The sequence below is a fragment of the Marmota flaviventris genome, chromosome 13, assembly GCF_047511675.1.
Source record: "Marmota flaviventris isolate mMarFla1 chromosome 13, mMarFla1.hap1, whole genome shotgun sequence".
Classification (NCBI taxonomy): domain Eukaryota; kingdom Metazoa; phylum Chordata; class Mammalia; order Rodentia; family Sciuridae; genus Marmota; species Marmota flaviventris.
In genome coordinates, this window is record NC_092510.1 from 80297899 (window position 1) to 80316416 (window position 18518).

Consider the following 18518-nt stretch of genomic DNA (forward strand, 5'->3'; position numbering starts at 1 on the left):
TGACGCCTCCTTGAATTAAGACTATGCTATACTGTGTGTGATTTAGCCACTGTGGTCTTTTGATGCAGGGGTGGTTTGTGTGTATGGGGGGGTGGTTTGTGTGTATGTGCACGTGTGCACATGTGTTTAGACCTATAATGGAATGCAAAACCTGCCTAAGACTAATTCTGAATTTTCTAGACATATTTTACTCATTGGATGTTAAACTGCAACTAAATTGCAAATTCTGCTGCATTTTAAGACCCCTTAAAGGAAATGGGTGAAGGAACCCAAGGTGAAGGTCAGCAGTACTCAGTAGGGCCTGAGGAAGGTTGTCCCTGCCCTTTTTTGGCCTGAACTTCATGCCGATTGATGAAGTCCTCTTTCTTCTCCTGCCTTACTGCCAGGGTCAGCTGAGGTCATTCATTTTGCCCCAAAGAAGTGACCTGCTTTGATCTACTCCTACAAGCTAGAAATGGGCCAGCGTGAGCTTAGATACAGAAAATTTAAAACATTATTCTGCACTCATCACATTCCTGCCAACTGTCCAAGATCTTGACCTACAAGGCAACCCTGCCCCATGGCAAATACAGGGACCCCTCCCATTTCCCATCATTAGCTCAAGACCTTCCCTCTGAGGCTCCGAGCCTCCGATCTGTCAGCTACTGCCCAAGAGCCTCCACCCGTCAGTGGCCTGGAGCTCTTCCCTCACTTAGGTTTGTGCTTTTATCTTGGGCTTTTGAGTTGCTATTCATGCTCACTTAGAGGGACATAACCACTGATAAAGCAGGAAAATATTTGGTTGGGGAAAGATAATGAATCGACAGCAGGAGACCAGTGGAAGACTGTGGACAACACGTGATACGGCTGACACAGCTCGTGATCCTGCATCCTGGGAGGACCGAGCCACAATTGGCTATTAGGGGAGCCAGAGCTGGAATCTTCCAGTTGGTCACTTCAGAGACATGAAGTAAACAGACAAATCCCGGGAACACATTTTGATAGGAACTGTGCTACAGAGACCCCCATATCATATAGATTGATTGAAGGGTCCATTTTCTAGAACCTACACTCTGCTGGGACTGCCATTGTTTGGGCAGTGCCAGTGGGCTATTTCCCAACACGGAAGGATTTCAAACGTCATTTGGTATAAAAGGACATATGTATACGGAGGATGTTTATCCAACATTATTCATAACAGTCAAACACCAGAAATAAAGTCCCAGAATAGATGGTTTCTTAGCAAATTATAGAAACTAATACAATGGAACACTATAAAAATCAGGATATAAATATGCATTTATTGACATGGGAAATTTTTTATAATTAATTTTTTATAGTAAAAAATCAGTATAGTATGATCTTGTCCATAGAAAACCCTCTGGCTAGCTATACATCTAGTTGTTAACTATACCTATTACTAGGTGGTAAAATTATACTTCTTGTTGTTTTTATCTTCTTGTAAGTATTTCCTAATTTTAAAGATGAATATATATGGTTTGTATAATACCATGTTACTAAAGTAAACAAAGGATTGATTTTTCTTCATGGCATTTAAGCCCTCCCTGCAAACAGAGACTCTAGGAAACAGAGGACCTAAAACTGTCAATCACCAATGTCCTTTTTCCCACCCTGGTGGCCAAGTCCCCCCTCCATATGGCCAACTCCTCCCTCCATATACACACAGACACACACACACACACACACACACACACACACACACCTCACCTGAAGGCTCTTTTACATCCTTTGTTTATATGTTGGCAGCAATAGCTAAAAATCCAGTACTGGGACAAGAGTTTACGATGGTACGTTCCACAGTAATGGCAGGGAATCTGATGGGCACAGTGGAACTGGAGCAACATGCTCTGAAGGACACCATGGCTGAAATAACACCAGAGCTCTGTGGATGATAAACAGGATGGACGGCCGCTCAGCTCAGGTGAACTCTGCCGTCTGTTTTGTTTTTGCTGTATTTCCCCTTTACCGAAACAAGGACTTGCCTTTGGGTCTTGCAGGCCCAGGAGGTACTGTTATCTTGAGATGAGAGCTGTTTGGTGGCTTTGCAGAGGATACGAGAGCACTTGTTAGTCCTACATCTAAACACACCACCCACTTCAGGGACCATAAACAGAATTATTATTCCGAGTTGACAGATGAGATTTTCAGATATGAATGTAGAGGGGAAGATGAAAATTAGCAGGTGGTCAAGCTTAAAGGAGATAATAAATATCATTTAATTTATCTACAAAATAAGCTTAGAATTGTACTTCAAAAGAATTTATGGAAGAATAAATAACATTTCTCAAATATCAGGTCAGGATTAAGTTCAACACCAGACGACAGGGGTCTTGAGGGTTTGGTTCTAAGAAGATCATGCACCCAAAGTCGTCTATATCCTTTGTGAGGGGTTCTATTGTCGGTCTAATAGTAAAAGAAGAGTGCTTAGCTATTCTCTGATTTCTTAAGAACACTCATTCAGGTTGACAGTGTCGCTCAGTGATAGTGCGCTTGCCTACAATGTTCAAGGCCCTGGGTTCGATCCCTAGCACCACAAAAAAAAAAAAAAACTTCACTTTCACACTTCCACAAAAGGCTGCCATTACATGCAGTGTTAAGACATACAAAACCACATTTAGAACATCGCTGCTTCTCTTTGTTGAAAAGACCATACTCTACATCTAGAACTCCTCAGAAACATGTGAAGTATGGGAGAATACTTTGAACTCGTCCTGTCAGTCCTTGCTTTAATATATTAAAAGTACTGCATCTCAAGGGAAATGTAATTCAAAATTATGAAGCCACTGCGAGACCTCTGTCCCCAAGTCACTTCTGAAAAAATCAAGAATTTAAGTCAATAAAAATGTGCTTGTACAAAGTGATACTCGTGGAGCCCATACAGGGCACTTCCATATGCTTTTCACTGCTGACCATGAAAGGAATAGGGGAACCATTTCTTATGGATGAAAACACTGAACCCGAGTGTGACCAGATGATCTGCCCAAGGCCCCACAGGTAGAAACTTTGGTCTATAATTTTTTATTCCAAGACTCATGTCCTTTTTACTTGAAATGGGCTGCCTATCTTGTCCTGCCCCTTTGGGTTGCACCATGACAAATGGATAGGTTTACTTCTAAAACACCCCTTGTTTCTGCAGAGGTGCAGCTAATGGAAAAATGAGTTGGCTAGGGAGGTCACCCTGCATCCTGCTTGTGACCTCTGGTTGCCTAACTCATGATTGCGCTGAAGTCAGAGTTATCCTAATTGCCCATCATCACATGACCAAGCCATGCAGGAAAGGTGTTTCCTCCCAAACCTGAGCATTTGGACCATTGTTTACAACGGAAATAACGCTGGGGGCTGACCCAGGATGAAACAGCAGGTCATGTAATCTAAAGTCACGTTCTGCTAACAGGAAGATGTGCAAGTTCCTGTTGCACAGTAGTGATTTGTTACTGCCATGCTTATTCAGGCTCCATTTGAGCTGGAAGTAGAATAATGAACTGAGGCCTGCACTTAGATACCTTGTTAGAATCAAATGAAAAAAAAAAAAAAGTCCTTCTAGCTGGGTATGGTGGTGCACACCTGTAACCCCCAGCAGCTCAGGAAGCTGAGGCAGAAGGATCACGAGTTCAAAGCCAGCCTCAGCAAAAGTGGGGCACTAAGCGACTCAGTGAGAATCTGTCTCTAAATAAAATACAAAATAGGGGTGGGGAAGTGGCTCGGTGGCCAAGCACCCCGAGTTCAAACTCCGATACCTAGGAAAAAAAAATATGTCCTTCCAAAACTGGTAGAAAACATTTGAGAATTATTTGGGGGAGACGGAAAAAGTTCAGATTCTATAATCCTATAATCCTGAATTATAACATTAAATTATATCATCTTTAACCTTTCTGATCCTTCATTTCTTCATATGTGAACATAAGTTTCTATAGATCTCACAACAATGCCTTGACAGACCCAGGGATCAAATTCAGATTCCATCCATGGGAGGCCTGTGACGCACTGACATGGGTATGTATCCTAGAGGCTTCATGTGGCCCACATTGGAGGCTATGCTGCTGCTGCAGAGCAGCGAGCCTGGCTGTACACTGGGAGATGCTAGAGAACTAGAGATGGTGGAGGAAGCATAAGAGAAGCTTTATGAAAAGAAAATATTGGTGGAATGTAGATGCCCATATTTAAAAAAAAAAAAGAATCTGAACCAAAACAATAGTAGAACTCAAAGACCAGAGGTCGTAGACAGAGCTGAGATTCTGATGACATAGATTTCCATCAAGATTGGTTCAGTTTTTGCTGGGCATGGTGATGCACACCCATAATTCCAGCAATTCAGGAGGCTGAGGCAGGAGGATCACAAGTTCAAGGTTAACCTCAGCAACTTACTGAAGCCCTGAGCAACTTAGGGAGACCCTGTCTCAAAAACTAAAGAAGGCTGGGACTATGACTCAGTGGTAAAGCACCCCTGAGTTCAATCCCCAGTACCAGAAAAAAAATTATTCAATTTAATTAGGAAAACCAAAATCCTAAAAGCACCTTGAACTCATTTCAATTCAACAAGTTATCTGACACTCACTAAGCATTTATGCCAAAAGATACTGACACACCTGGTTCACAGGAGAATTTAGAATTCAGAATATGAAATGGACATATAGACCCGCAAACAGTGTCAAGTTATAAATTAAATAGTTTAAAAATATTTTTTAAATGCAAATTAGACCCAAAGAGAAAACTTGACAACCTTAAATTTCCAGTTGGCTCTCTAGAGAGAGGTGATTTGTAATCTCTTTATCTCATGGGGCAATGTTCTCTTTGATCCTCTTTGCTATGTTTGCATCATTTCTCCTTTTATTCCATATTTTCTAATTAAAAAAATCTCCAGATCCATTAAAGCACAGGCCATGAGAGCCACCTCACTGCTGGCAACCTCAGTCATGGCAGAGGAGGGGACTTAGTGCATTTTCTTCCCCCCTCTCACTTGTGCTATGATCAGGCTCCATGACTTCAGCATCCACACGGATAGCCCTTCCCTGGCTCTGCCTTCTCCCCGCCAGCCTAGGTACAACTCGGATCTTACTGGTCAGTACTGAACATGGCCCCTGGGAGTCCCCTCCTCTCTGACCAGCCTACATCTCTCCCATGCCCACACCAACAATGCTCCAGTCCAAGGACGAACCCCAATTCCCTGATTCGTGATTTGTCAGTTTCCATCACCTCCACTGTATCCTCACCATCCTCTCCCCCTGATGGGTTCCTGCCATACGTTTCATCATCACTTCTTTGACTTATCACCTCATTGCCCCGTCAGCTCCCTCATCTCTCTTCATCTATGTGCCCTGGAAACACTTGTAAACCCTGCTCTACTGTATTTGAGTAGGGACCATAAACATAAAGTCCCCACATTTGTGACACAGGACTTAGAGGCTGGACAGGTTCTTTCTGAGCATAGTAACATTTCCCTCCAGCCCACAAGTTAACCTGCATACGTGTTCTTACAGGCAGGTGAAAGAAATAAACTCATCATTGATTGAGACAAATTAGGAGAAGGAAACTGAAGGGGGAAGAGAAGGAGGAGAATTTGAATTCATATCTGAAAATTAAGTTTCTGGCTTAAAAATGAACAAAGTAATTGGAACTGCTGAAGAATGGCTATCGGAAGCCAGACCTATTAAATAATGGATTTAGCACTTTGCCTGCTGACTTGTAAGTAGAGAATGCTGGATTTCTTTTTTTTTTTTTTTTTTAACTTTAAACAAATTTTTATTACACAAAGGTTGTCACATAATTGGATATTTCTCTACTTTGTACACAATTATTCTCCACAGAAAGGCTGCTTCTGAACTTCTCATCTGGTGATGGCAAGCACTAAAATCCTGATTTTAGCAGAATAGTAGTAGAAATGCCTCAATGATTTAAGTTGAAAGCAGTACATTGGTACATGGCTCTTGCACCCAGTATCAGGAATGTACAAATGTCTTTATTCAAAAATACAAAATAAATTATTTGTAGGCATGGACAATGACAGCAGTAAACCATTATATACTGTCAACTGAAACCAGTAACTGATGGTTATAGTGATTTTCTTAAACATCAACCAGCCTTTTCTTCAGTCATTCTCTTCAACTGACTTCTCTGAAGTTATTGGTGAGGAACCCTGCCTTGAGCTTCCTGTCACAGTTCATTAATAATGGTAAAGCATTATTCTGAGAATTAGAACATGCCACCTCCCATACCACCTCCCATTCCACCCATTCCACCCATTGCAGGGTCCTTTTCTTCTTTAGGAATTTCTGTGACTACGACTTCTGCTGTAGTTAACAGAGAAGCAACTCCAGCAGCATCCAATAAGGCAGTTCTTACAACCTTTGTTGGATCAATGATTCCTTTTTCTACCATATTCACAAAATCTCCAAGCATAGCATCATAGCCAACTTCTGAGGAACTCTGCAGAATTTTCTCCACTATTAAAGAGCCTTCAACACCTGCATTCTTAGCAATAGTCATTGCAGGAATTTTGAGTGTTCTTTTAATGATTTCTATACCAATTTTCTGATCTTCATTAGCTGGAGTTAGTGAGTCCAAGGCTGGATGGAATGCACCGAAGCAGAGCACAGCCCCCACCCAGAACAATGCCTTCTTCAACGGCAGCTCTTGTAGCATTGAGGGCATCTGTAACTCTGTCTTTCTTTTCATTCACTTCGACATCACTTGTCCCACCAACCTTGAGCACAGCTACTCCATCTGAAAGTTTTGCCAGTCGTTCATTCAGTTTTTCCTTTTCATATTCACTATTTGTCGTTTCTAATTGCTCTGTAATTTCTTGAATACGCTTTTCAATTTGAGCTTTATCACCTTTTCCTTTCAAAAGCATGGCATCATCTTTGGTGACAATGACCTCTCCAACTTTTCCTAAATCATGAGGCTGAACATCTTCAATATTTAGGGTCAAACCCTCCTCACCAAACACTGCACCACCAGTAGCAATAGCCATATCTTTAAGTTGGTTCTTTCTGTTGTCACCAAAACCTGGAGCTTTAACTGCCACAACCTGAAGACCAACTTTCAGCCTATTCAAAACAAGTGTACTTAGAGCTTCTCCATCAACATCTTCAGCAATTATGACCAACGGTTTAAGGTGAGCATTGGCAATTTCAAGAGCAGGTACAATGGACTGGACGCTAGAAATTTTCTTTTCACTCAACAGAACATAAGCATCCTGGAATTCACATTTCTGACCTTTTGATGTATTAATAAAGTACGGAGAGATATAACCTCTATTAAACTTCATGCCTTCAATAATTTCTAATTCATCCTCAAGTGTTTTTCCATCCTTTACTGTAATCACACCCTTTCTTCCAACCTTTTTCATTGCATCAGAAATAATGTTGCCAATTTCTTTGTCTCCATTTGCAGAAATGGTAGCAACCTGAGCAATTTCTTCAGGAGTTGTCACAGGTTTAGACTGCTTCTTGAGTTCAGCAATTACAGCATCAACAGCTAACATCACACCTCTCCTGATTTCCACAGGATTAGCACCCTTGCTAATCTTCTCAAAGCCTTCTTTGGCAATAGAGCGTGCCAGTACAGTAGCAGTGGTGGTGCCATCCCCGGCCTCTTCATTTGTATTATTGGCAACATCTTGAACAAGTTTAGCTCCAATATTTTTGTATTTATCCTTTAAATCAATTGACTTTGCAACAGTCACACCATCTTTTGTTACTTTGGGACTTCCCCAACTCTGTTCAATAATTACCGTTCTTCCCTTTGGCCCCATTGTAACAGCTACAGCGTCGGCTAAAAGGTCTACACCTTGAAGCATTAAGGCTCGGGCATCTGCACCAAATTTTACATCTTTGGCATAAGCCCGAGTGAGATGAGGAGCCAGTGCCCTAGACACTGGTCTCATCTGGCGAAGGACTGTGGGTAGTCGAAGCATTTCTGCGGGGCGTCGGCAGGGAGTGCACGCGGCAAGGCAGACCGTCTGCGGCCTGGATTTCTTAATAGAATCATTCTTAACTCAAGCATCACTCATTCGCAATTTGTTAACCCCCAAGATTTATTTAACAAATTTCCTGGTAGAATAGAGGAATAAAAAGGTAAAATTTATGGCATGCCTATAATCACAAAGTTATAAATATTCATCATAAAATTTTTGAAAAAGAGAGACAAGAAACAAAGTGAGCCAGGAACAAAGTAAGCACCCAATAATTATTTTCTCACACCATTAAAAATTATTTGTGGATACCTAATCACTGCATCGTATTTGATACTAAGCGGCTAAGATTGAATCATTCCCCCATTATTGGACATTTAAATTGTTTTTTTAAAAAAATTATAAAAAGCATTGCCAAAAATAACTATGTAAAAAATCAATGCGCACAATTCTGACTGTTGGTTTTTGTTAAATCAGATTTTGAAAAGTAGATTAAAAGAGTCAATGGATCCGATTGGTTTTAGGGGTTTTGATTTGAAAAGGAATTTGCCTTCCAGAAAGCTTGTAACTAGTAGTGACGTTTACTCCACAGAACATAAGGGTTCCTGGGAGGACAAACCAACACACAAAGTAACTTGAAGAAAGTGAGAAAGCTTAAGTTCAGATCTGGCTAATATTGGGCTCAGGGTTAATGATGCAGCTCACCAGCCCCACCACAGAGTAATCACACCGATCCTATGATTCTGAAAAGCACACTGCTGCCTGCCAGCACTGGAATATTTCTATAACAAAATCAGCAAAAGTTTTGGTTTTATGTGGATCTCAATCCCTCATCCATACAATACCAGAGGTTTCCAGACTAAAAGTTTCATCCAAATACTTGAGGGCATGTTAAAGTTCACCACACACACACACACACAAACACACACACACACACACACACACACACACACACACCTATACTCCTGCATCCCTGTATCTACCTTCTAAAAAATCTTACTCCATAAATCTCACATTAAGGCTAGAAATTTGTGCTTTTGGCACTGTCCTTGGGTAATTCTGGTGCAGATAAACTTCTTATCAGAGCTGACTCACAAAGAACCATCAAGCTCAGAATCCTGAAGAATCTCTCATGAGAGAGTTATAACTGCTTTTTAAATCTGATGAGGGATTCTCTAAAATATTTTTATTTTACAATATTTTGTGACCATTTTGTCTTCATGGTTCAATATTAGTTTCTTTCCAAGAATCCTCAAATGTATCTATATGCTATTTTCATAGTCCTGTGGTTTTATAATCAAAACTATTTATTCCTTGGCTTTCCTGCCTAAAATATATGTTGACACACAGTTTAATATACAGAAAATTTATTTAGACATCTTTATCTATGCTCCCATGACACTTCCTTCCTACCTCTATCCTTTGGCTTAAAATAGTAACAGTTGGCATAAGTCTGATTGTACCATCAGGCATGTTTCATGTTGAGCAAGCCTTCCCTTCCTCTTATCTTTCCATTAGCAATAATAATAGCAATAAGACATTTGTGGAGCATACAAAGTGTCAGAATATTTCAGAGGACTTTTATAGAAATCACCTTGGCTTCTTGATTTTAGTCAATAAGACCTTATAGCTCATTAGAAGTAATAAGATTTATCATTTTCACCAATATGAATAAGCATAAAACATACTTTCCTCCAAAAGACAGATAAAACATTTTCAGGTATAATATAACTTTATATTTATAAAATGAGCATGTGTCAAGGATTTTTTTGAACTCATTAATTTATGAGGGAACTAGTAAGATGTTATGACCAGTCTAAAGAAATATTTGAGAAACTCATGTAAATAAGCAATTTAATAGATTTCTGTGTTAAATAGAAAAATGGCCCTTATCTAGCAAGCCCATATCTTTAATTTTTGAGGTATTTTTTTCCATCAAACAGGAATTATCTGCCTCTGTACCAGGCAAAAATGTACAAGTTGTCCTATGTCCATACAGAACTGTAGAATAGTCAAGTCAATAGAAAGTTAAGTATAGCACTACATTGATTGAACATGTGAACCTCACGTGGTCATCTCCAAGTTTGGGATCATTCTCATGATAACCTGAAGCCAGTGAAAACATCACATTTGAAGGACCAGTGCCATCAGTCAGTGAGCAGGCAAGAAATCCTTTCTTAGAAACACAACACAGCTCCTTGGACCAAGCCACCAACAAGTAAGGGTGGGGGTGGGGGGAGAGACAGAAGGGAAGAGAGCAAGAAAAAAAATAAAATAAAAACCAGGAGAAAAGAGAACTACAAGTTTTATCTCTCATAATTTATGCCTGGAATTTGGATTCACCCAAAATATGTTTGCCTAGAGATTTTACTTCAACAGTGTTTACAGTTCTGTCGAAATCAAGGCAATTGGAACTGCATACTAATAGTGTCTGAATAAATATAGCATTATGTTGAAAGACTAGAGGAAAACTAAACTTACTTATGGCTAGCTCATCTAACAGATTTGATTTACATTGATGGCAAATAATGAGTGGTTAAACCAAATATGCTATATGTTCATTATTAAAATAGTTATTTAAATTACTTCCTTTTGTTTTTGATGTACATTCTCATTTGGACTTTTATTCTTTTAGCATTATAATATTTTTGGGGAAAAAATCTTCTCAGATGTTTCACATGTAAATATCCAAATCCTTCTGATCTGAAAATGGTATCATGGCATCTCTATATTGAAGCTGAGCAGAAAAAGAAATAACCTAGATATTTCTAGAACTTGAGGTTTTTTTTTCTTTGCTTTTTGAGCATTTAATTCACATTGAAGGAAGAAAGTCCCAGAAGAAAGCATTCTTCAGGAATGACCAAGACCATGATGAGTTTGGGACAATTGGAATGGACTAGTCAGTCATTTGTATGAATGCCTATATAAAAATCTGCCTTACAATCTATAGTGGGGGTGGGGCATTTCTTGGGATAGTCCCCATACCCTTTGGTTTGACTAACCAGAAATACCTTCAAATGAGTCTTTATAACCATGAAATTCCTAATTTTGGTTTTTAGTTCAAATCAGAAATCACAATGAGGTAACAAATGGAAACACAATAGTTATATTTTTAAACTTTCCCAATGGCAGTCAATATTTCAGTCATCTAAGATTCATATAATAACTAAACTCATAACAAAAATATGTCCCCTCTTTAAAGACAAAACAGCACCCATCCAGATTCACACATCCTGGGTTGATTAGATGCAGGCTCTCCTGGTCCCTTTCACAAATGGCTTCATGCATCCTAGAAGTTGCTAGAGAGGAAGGCTACTAAACCAGCCCCTTCTACCCTGACACTGGAATAGGACTGCAAAGAGACCAACCATTATCAAGTGCCATTATAGCCAGACACTTCACAAACACTGATTCAACCCTGCCTCTCCTTCTTCCTTTCAACTAGTGAAGAGACCAAGGCTCAGTGAACATGAGCAATTCTCCAGAATCATATGGCACCATATGCCAAGAACTTTATCCTGGTAAAATTCACTTCCATTGGAAAGAATTCCCCATTGAGGCATCTTCAGGCTTTTAACCTCGGAACTCACGGGTACGAGCCAACAGAAAGATAAATGCCTCTCCCATGGCTAGTCTCTTGAGAAAGCACAAATCAGGAAAGGGATTTGGACTCTGGTGTTCTCACTCCAAGTCCAGACACTTTCTCCTCCTTTATCAAGTTGGGGATGGACCAGAGGGACTTTTTTTGCACTATAGATTTTTAGTATCATGCTTCTAGGTTAAGTCTGGGGTTCAGATGGGAAGCCTGGCTCTCCGAACACATTCATACCCTGGGTGGGCCCACAAAGCAATGTGTAGCTCTGCCAGTATCTGTAGTGCCCCACTTAAGTCACACATAGGCCTCTAAACTTCAAATGCTTACGCCAGTTTTGGAGAGAGCCTGGGACAAGTGTCCATTGGTTTTCTAAGAGCTGACCCATTCTGAGTGTGATGTTGATGGGATGTAATGAGAAAACTCACAACATAATCACTCTCCCAGTGCGCGGAAAGTTCATATTTTAAATCTCTGTAATTAATCATTCGACAGGTATATTACCAATGAGACCTGCCAAATCATAAACAATGACCTGTCAGAGTCCAGAGCTATGACAGATAAGAAAAACAACAAGGTATTTGACTATCCAACAGCAACAAAAAAAGATACAACTAACTCTTGGGAAAACTGACAAGCTAAACTTCACTCCAATTTATTTAGACTGAACATTCTTGAGATGTGGTTAGTTTTGTGGATCTACTTTTGCCAAGAACAGGAAGGCTTGTACAAATTAGGCTAAAAAACAGTTGTTGTACTCAGTAGGTTTTCATTTGGGTTCAAATCTTAAACACCTCGACCGATAGCTTCATAGGATTCAAGTACTCTGAAATACAATTTGCAGGTAAATCCGCTGGTGTCTCATCTAGTCCTGTGTGGTAATGTTAGACCCCACACTGGATCTAATATGGTGACCCATCATGGTGCTATATTTGAATGAGCAAGGAGAGATAGATCCATGATCACTCTTGACCTCCACGCTTTCCCAGGCTACACTCTCAATCATGCTAAGTCATTTTCTTCACACTTATTTAGTGTTGGGCGCCAAGAATACCACTGAGAATGTAGAAATAACCAAAGCACAGTTCCTCCAAAAAGTACAAAGCTATAGAGAAATGCCATCAAATAAACCATCATCTATAGGATAGTCTGGGGGCATTCGTCCAGAACTTTGCAAAACTCAAGCCCAGAACCACCAGAACTTGGAGACGGTTTTTGAGAAAATGTGAAGCTGGATCTAAGTCCTAAAGGACAAGTAGAAGACTACTGGGTAGAAAGGGAAGAATGGGATTGCAGGTGAAGGAACAGCCCCTGGGAAGCCACAGAGTCATGAAACAGTGCTGCATGCTGGAGTGTCCAATTCTCCTCTCTTAGGGAGGCCGGATGGAGGGACCAAGGTAGTAGAAGCAATTCTCTTAGATCTGTGGCTTTACTGAAAGCAATACAGCATGCAGAGAGATTCCAGGAGACAAGCTGAGAGATCCAAACAATTTGTCAAGTTAAGGAGAGCCTGAGAAGGGTATAAAGAGGTCAAATATAAGGTCAAGGGATCTAAGAGCCAGGAGGCTATGAATGACAATGTCATGTTAGACAGGCAAAGGGAAGGAGGATGGCCTGGCAAGATCAATTATATGCTTTCTGCATGGAGATTTGGGTCACTCTAATTAAAGCACAAGATCATGAATATTCAGAGAAATTATAGTTTGATCTCTCCATATAGATAAATTTACCTGATGAACAAATGTTTAGAATCCAATCAGAAAACAGAAACCACTCCAGGTGTTCAAACAGAGGGAATTTAATACAGGGAGTCATTTATACATGTGGCTGAGACAGTAGTGAGTTGCTCATAGATCAGCACAAGTAGAAAATATCTATCACACCTAAGGTTGGAGGGAGCTCAAGGCCCACTCTCAACAGAACAACAATGGAACCACAGTAGCACTCTCTAATAGGATGCAGAGCCTTGGAGGGGATTTAGTGGACACTAGAGATGCCCTCCAAAGCAGAACTGAAGGAAGAAATGCAGGCTACCTCCTCCCCTTGCCCTTCCATCTTCTGCCAGTCTCGTGTCTTCCCCTTGGTCATACCAGCCTTGAAGCCAGAGGACAAGGGTACCTGGAAAATTTAGTCACTTATGATACAAAGCAGGGCAAGAGCAGCATCTAAGAGCAAGCAGCAAATAACCATCAAAGTGAGGGATAAGAAAGAATGTGTACAAAGCAAGATCATGAATCATCCCTCTTGTACTTGGTTCTCTAGGTAACAGAGGGTGGTTAGACACCTTTGAGCTTGGCCAGCTTGGTGTTTCACATGCACTCAGGCTGCATACAAAGGTTTAGCTTTAGGAGACAGACTGTAAGAAGTCTGGATAATGTTGTGACCGGTTTAAAAAGAAAAAAAAAAATGCTCATGATCCTAGAGACATCAAATGTCAAGAATGAATTTGTGGAGGATTTGGGGTTTCATTTGAACATCACCATGAGAATGACCAAAAGCCTATCTGGAAGATAATCATTCTGATTTTGAATGAACTCTGAAGCCCACACCTAGCTGGATAATTTTATACAATGAACATATTTCCATTTAACCTTACTTGGTAGTATTTCACTTCCTGGCCTCTTTGCCTAGGTAGGGTTATGTGACTAGTTATGACCAATGCATTATAAGAAGTATCATATACCTCCAGGCAAGGGCATTTAGTTGCCAGCATGAGACCCTCTACAGTTCTCACTCTCTTCTGCACAATGACCAGTGACATTTGAGAGGGTGGCTGCTTCATCATCCAGAACCCTCCCAGTAAGTAGACAGGATGCAGTCTCCTAGCAAGACCATAGTAGACAAATAGCACAAGCAAGAAGTAAAACATTAATGCACACAGAGATTTTGGAATGCTTGTTACTGCAGCACAGCCTAGCCAATCCTGGCTGACAATACCCATAGCCTTGGGTATATCATTCTGAACCTTAATTTCTTCATCTATAAAAAGTAGGACTAATAATACCATTCTAACTAGGCTAATATACTAAAACAAGCGTATTATATATGCCTGTGCCTTGTTAACATACAGCTGTTCTTTTCTTTCAGGAAGCATAAGATATTGTCACTAACTTTTTTAAAGATAGCAAATAGCAAGAAAGGAGAGAGTTGCTTAGAAGAAAACTTTATGCTCTGTTTCAACTACTCTTCTACACCAACTACAAGGTAAACCTTCATATCCCTCAGGTGACAATTTCAGGAACACAGTCTTCTGCCTTGTGGACACAACACTAAACAGATCTCACCAGGCCAAGGCCACCTTCCAGGAGCCTTTCTGCAATATGTCCAACTGTATCACTGTCAGCTTTAGCTGGAACAAAATTCTCTTCCATATATGTTGCTCACCCCAGCATCCTGCTTTACCAAACGTTGGATTCAATGATTTATTCACTTAGGAATCCCAGCAGTAGATTGAGCACCTTCTGTATGTACCACAGAACATTGCTGTGGCCAGGGAGGCTGTGCTTGATAAAACTGAAAGTAGGACAGATGGCTTGACCACCCAGAGTGTGGTCATACCAGCCTTGAAGCTGGTATGTGGATAATCCAGTATGTGTGATAGCTAGGAGACGTTCATTTATTCACTCAGTGAATATTTATCAACTGCCTACTGTGTGCTGGGACTGCAAATGGTAAGCAACAATAGATGCTCAGTTATTTATCATCTGAGAGAGATGATAAATAACTGAGAGAGAGAGACATCAGTCAAACCATCATGGATGCATTTGAACTAGCAACTGGAATAAGTGACATATCTGTGATGCCATGAAAGTGTCAAGGCATTTAACTCAGGGAGGCCAAGAGAGCTCTCCCTCAGGAAGTTATGCTAAAGCTGATATTTGCAGGTAACTGAGTGGAGAGGGAAAGAGAGAGCATTCATACAGAAGGAAAACATTGCCCAGGCACTGTGGGGGGTGATTAGAAGAAACCAGAAGAAAACTGAAGCAGAGAGCACAAAGAGGACAGTGGTGAGACTGGATCCATAGAATGCTCAGCACTTAGGCCCAGGAGGAAGGAGAAGTCACTGAAGGGGCTGCAAAGAGGTGTCAGGCATGACACCAATCTAACCTTGAGTGACCCAGTGTCTGGCAGGAGAACAAGATGTGCTCAGGTGTAGCAGCAAGTCAAGGGGGATACCAGAATATAAACTATTTGAAGTCAGGGAGAGTTTCCAGGTACTGTTCTAGATACATTGTTTGGTTGCTGATATATCTAGTATAGTACGTTGTTCAAGGGAGGAACCCAATAAATATCTGATGAATGAGGAACGGGACAAGATACAAGGGGCCAGTAAGAAGAGTATCGTTGCTGGAGATCAGGGAGGGTATCAGGATGGAAGGCCGTGGAGGATCATGCTGTATGGAAACAAAGAGTTTGTGTTCCAGGGAGAAGACTGCTTAAGCAGAAGCCAGGGAGGCCACAGGGCCCAGAGAGGATGAGCAATTCCCTTTGGCTAGAACACAGGTGCCTGAAGGGAGTCACGGAAGGCAGGATTGCAAAGGTAAGCTGAGGTTAGCTAACCGGAGGCCACCTTGAGTGCCAGATTTATTTCCCAAGCTTATCCATGCATCTTCCCTTGGCATCTGGATTTCTCACTCCTGGGAATGCTGTGTGCTGTAGCAGGAGGAGCCGGGCGCCAGGAAATTCAACTCTTGAGAAGCAAAACTCCACACCAATGTGATGATAGATTTTTTTGTTTGTTTTTTATTTGGGAATTCCAGAACAAAAGCCAGCCCTTCTCAGCACACCCTCAAGGGAGCCACTGGGACCGCCTTCCCTCTATCTGACACGTGGATCTCTCCGCCCCAGCCGGCACTTGTGCTGCCCTTTGGGAGGGGATGTGGAACTGAACAAATTTCATCCGGAATTCCAGGCCCCATCGGGCAGAGCACATGCTGCCTCTCAGCCATGTGGCACTTCTGAAGGAGGGTTTCTCCCCCGAGACCCCAGACCCCCGTCTGCTGCCACTATTAATATTCGCTGAACTGCACTTGGACAAATCAGAGCTGTTGGAGTGAATTACTGATCACAACAGTTCTGAATGTTAGTTGAAGGCAGGAATGAAATTCAAGATACTTTGTTTGGCTCTCTGTGTGGATGAATCTCATTGCCTCCTGAATTTTGAGATACTGAGTTCACTAAAAGAGTGACAGGTTGGGAGTCAGGAGCCCTAGTCAGGTTTATTACAAACTAGGTTAAGACTTAGTTAATTAATCTTTCTGGGTTTCCTCACATATTTAAAAAAAATAATGATAAGACAGAGGGCAGGGGGATGTGGATGGTATGGAAACCAGGGCCTACTGTGGCAGGGGTGTGCCTTTGTGTGAGGAATGGTTGAAGATGTGCACTGCATGGAATCAGCTCTGGGACTGGACCCCAGTCCTGCCCCCTGCCGGGTGTCTTTCCCAGCAGGTTTCATTGAGTGCTTCCTCTGACTATTCCAAATGCACTGGATGTGTTAACTCAATTAATCCTGGCAACCGTCCCCATGAGACGAGTTGCCCAACAAGTCGGTGCTGAGGATCTACTCTGGACCAGCCACCTTGCTAAATACTGAGTACCCAGCAGTGAATTCTCATGGTGTTCACCCTAGGAGCCCCAAACACAGCCAGCTGCCTCCTCCTCCCATTTGCAATCGGGCTAATATTTGGAAACAGACCGTGCCCTCAGGCCCATCTTGGTTGATGAACACTTAACGTTCTGTAGGCTCTGCTCTGTATGCTCAGGTCCCTCGCTGTCCATATTCTCCAGAAATTTGCACCCAGAAGGGAACACACACAAGTGGCCGAGGATGGAAGAGATGTCACTGCATTTAATAATGCAGCCCCAACATGAGAGTGGCCTAGCAGAGCATGGTAAGACTGTGAACCACAATCTGGATTACAGGCAGAACTGAATTGGGGGTCCACATGAAAAATATCAGGAAGAAACTTCTACTGTCTTCCACCAGTCTGAAACCTCATCATTCCCAACTCCTTTGAGACCTTTTATAATTTGACTTAGAAAACTTAATGTGTCCAGAAGGGCCTTTTGAGATTAGTCCATCCAGTTCTGAACACTACACTGTCCCAAGTTGGCCTCTTGGGAGAGTCACCATGAGAACTGAGGCCCCAGGTCCACTATGTGGCCACCACATTTCTCCCCAAGGTATGTGCAGGGAGTCAGGTCACCTCTTGATGGGATGCACAGGGAGGGAGGGAGGGAACAAGGGGAGCACTCCTGTCTCTGGAAGCGTGCAAGCTAGACACCATGCGATCGCTGGCTGGAAAGACACCTGGGAGGCTCCTCTCTACCCTGAGGTTCCTGGCCCTTGGTTCCAAGTGATAAAGGCTTGCCCTCCCAGGTTGCCTTGGCCTGGGAGCTTCTCTGGTCCTTCTACTGCAAACCAATACAAGAAACCCAGCTATTGGATCAAAGCTGCTGGGACGCACTCCCACTCCGTGCAGGGCTGCTGACAGATGGCTTGAACTGCTGGGGAGGTCTGGGGAGCAACTGCCAGCTCCGCGGTGGGGCCGAGGCCGTCCGTCCACAGGAGGCTGCCTGAGGGGAAAGAGCCTCGTGGCTCCCAGCCTGGCTGCCACGTCAGCCCAACTAGGAGGGCTTCTTTCTCCTCCCCTTGAAGGGAAGTCAGGCTGGAGAGTGGAAATGATGGATATGACCTCAGCTTTCATGGGGCCTTTGATCTCTCACTTGGCAGCTATCAGGAGTCCAGAGTAAGGTGGAAATGGGAGGACTTTAATCAGCTTCCAGAATCTTCTTAGAAAGCGTCCACATGGTTTCATCCAGAAAATTTCATACAAGTCAATCCCTAAAACTTCTCACGAGGACCTGGGGGACAAAGGCAAGGGTAGGAGGTCCAGGGGAGTGAAAATGGAAAAGTTTCTCTTTTTGCTCCCAGGGATTGAACCCAGGAGCACTTAACCACTGAACCATATTCCAGCCCTTTTTATTTTTTTTATTTTGAGACAGGGCTTC

The 18518-nt window shown here is 42.0% G+C and overlaps 1 pseudogene; it reads right to left on the minus strand.

The window, feature by feature from the left end:
- Positions 1 to 5936: 5936 nt before the first annotated feature.
- Positions 5937 to 7961, minus strand: LOC114087428 (60 kDa heat shock protein, mitochondrial pseudogene; annotated as a pseudogene).
- Positions 7962 to 18518: the final 10557 nt, after the last annotated feature.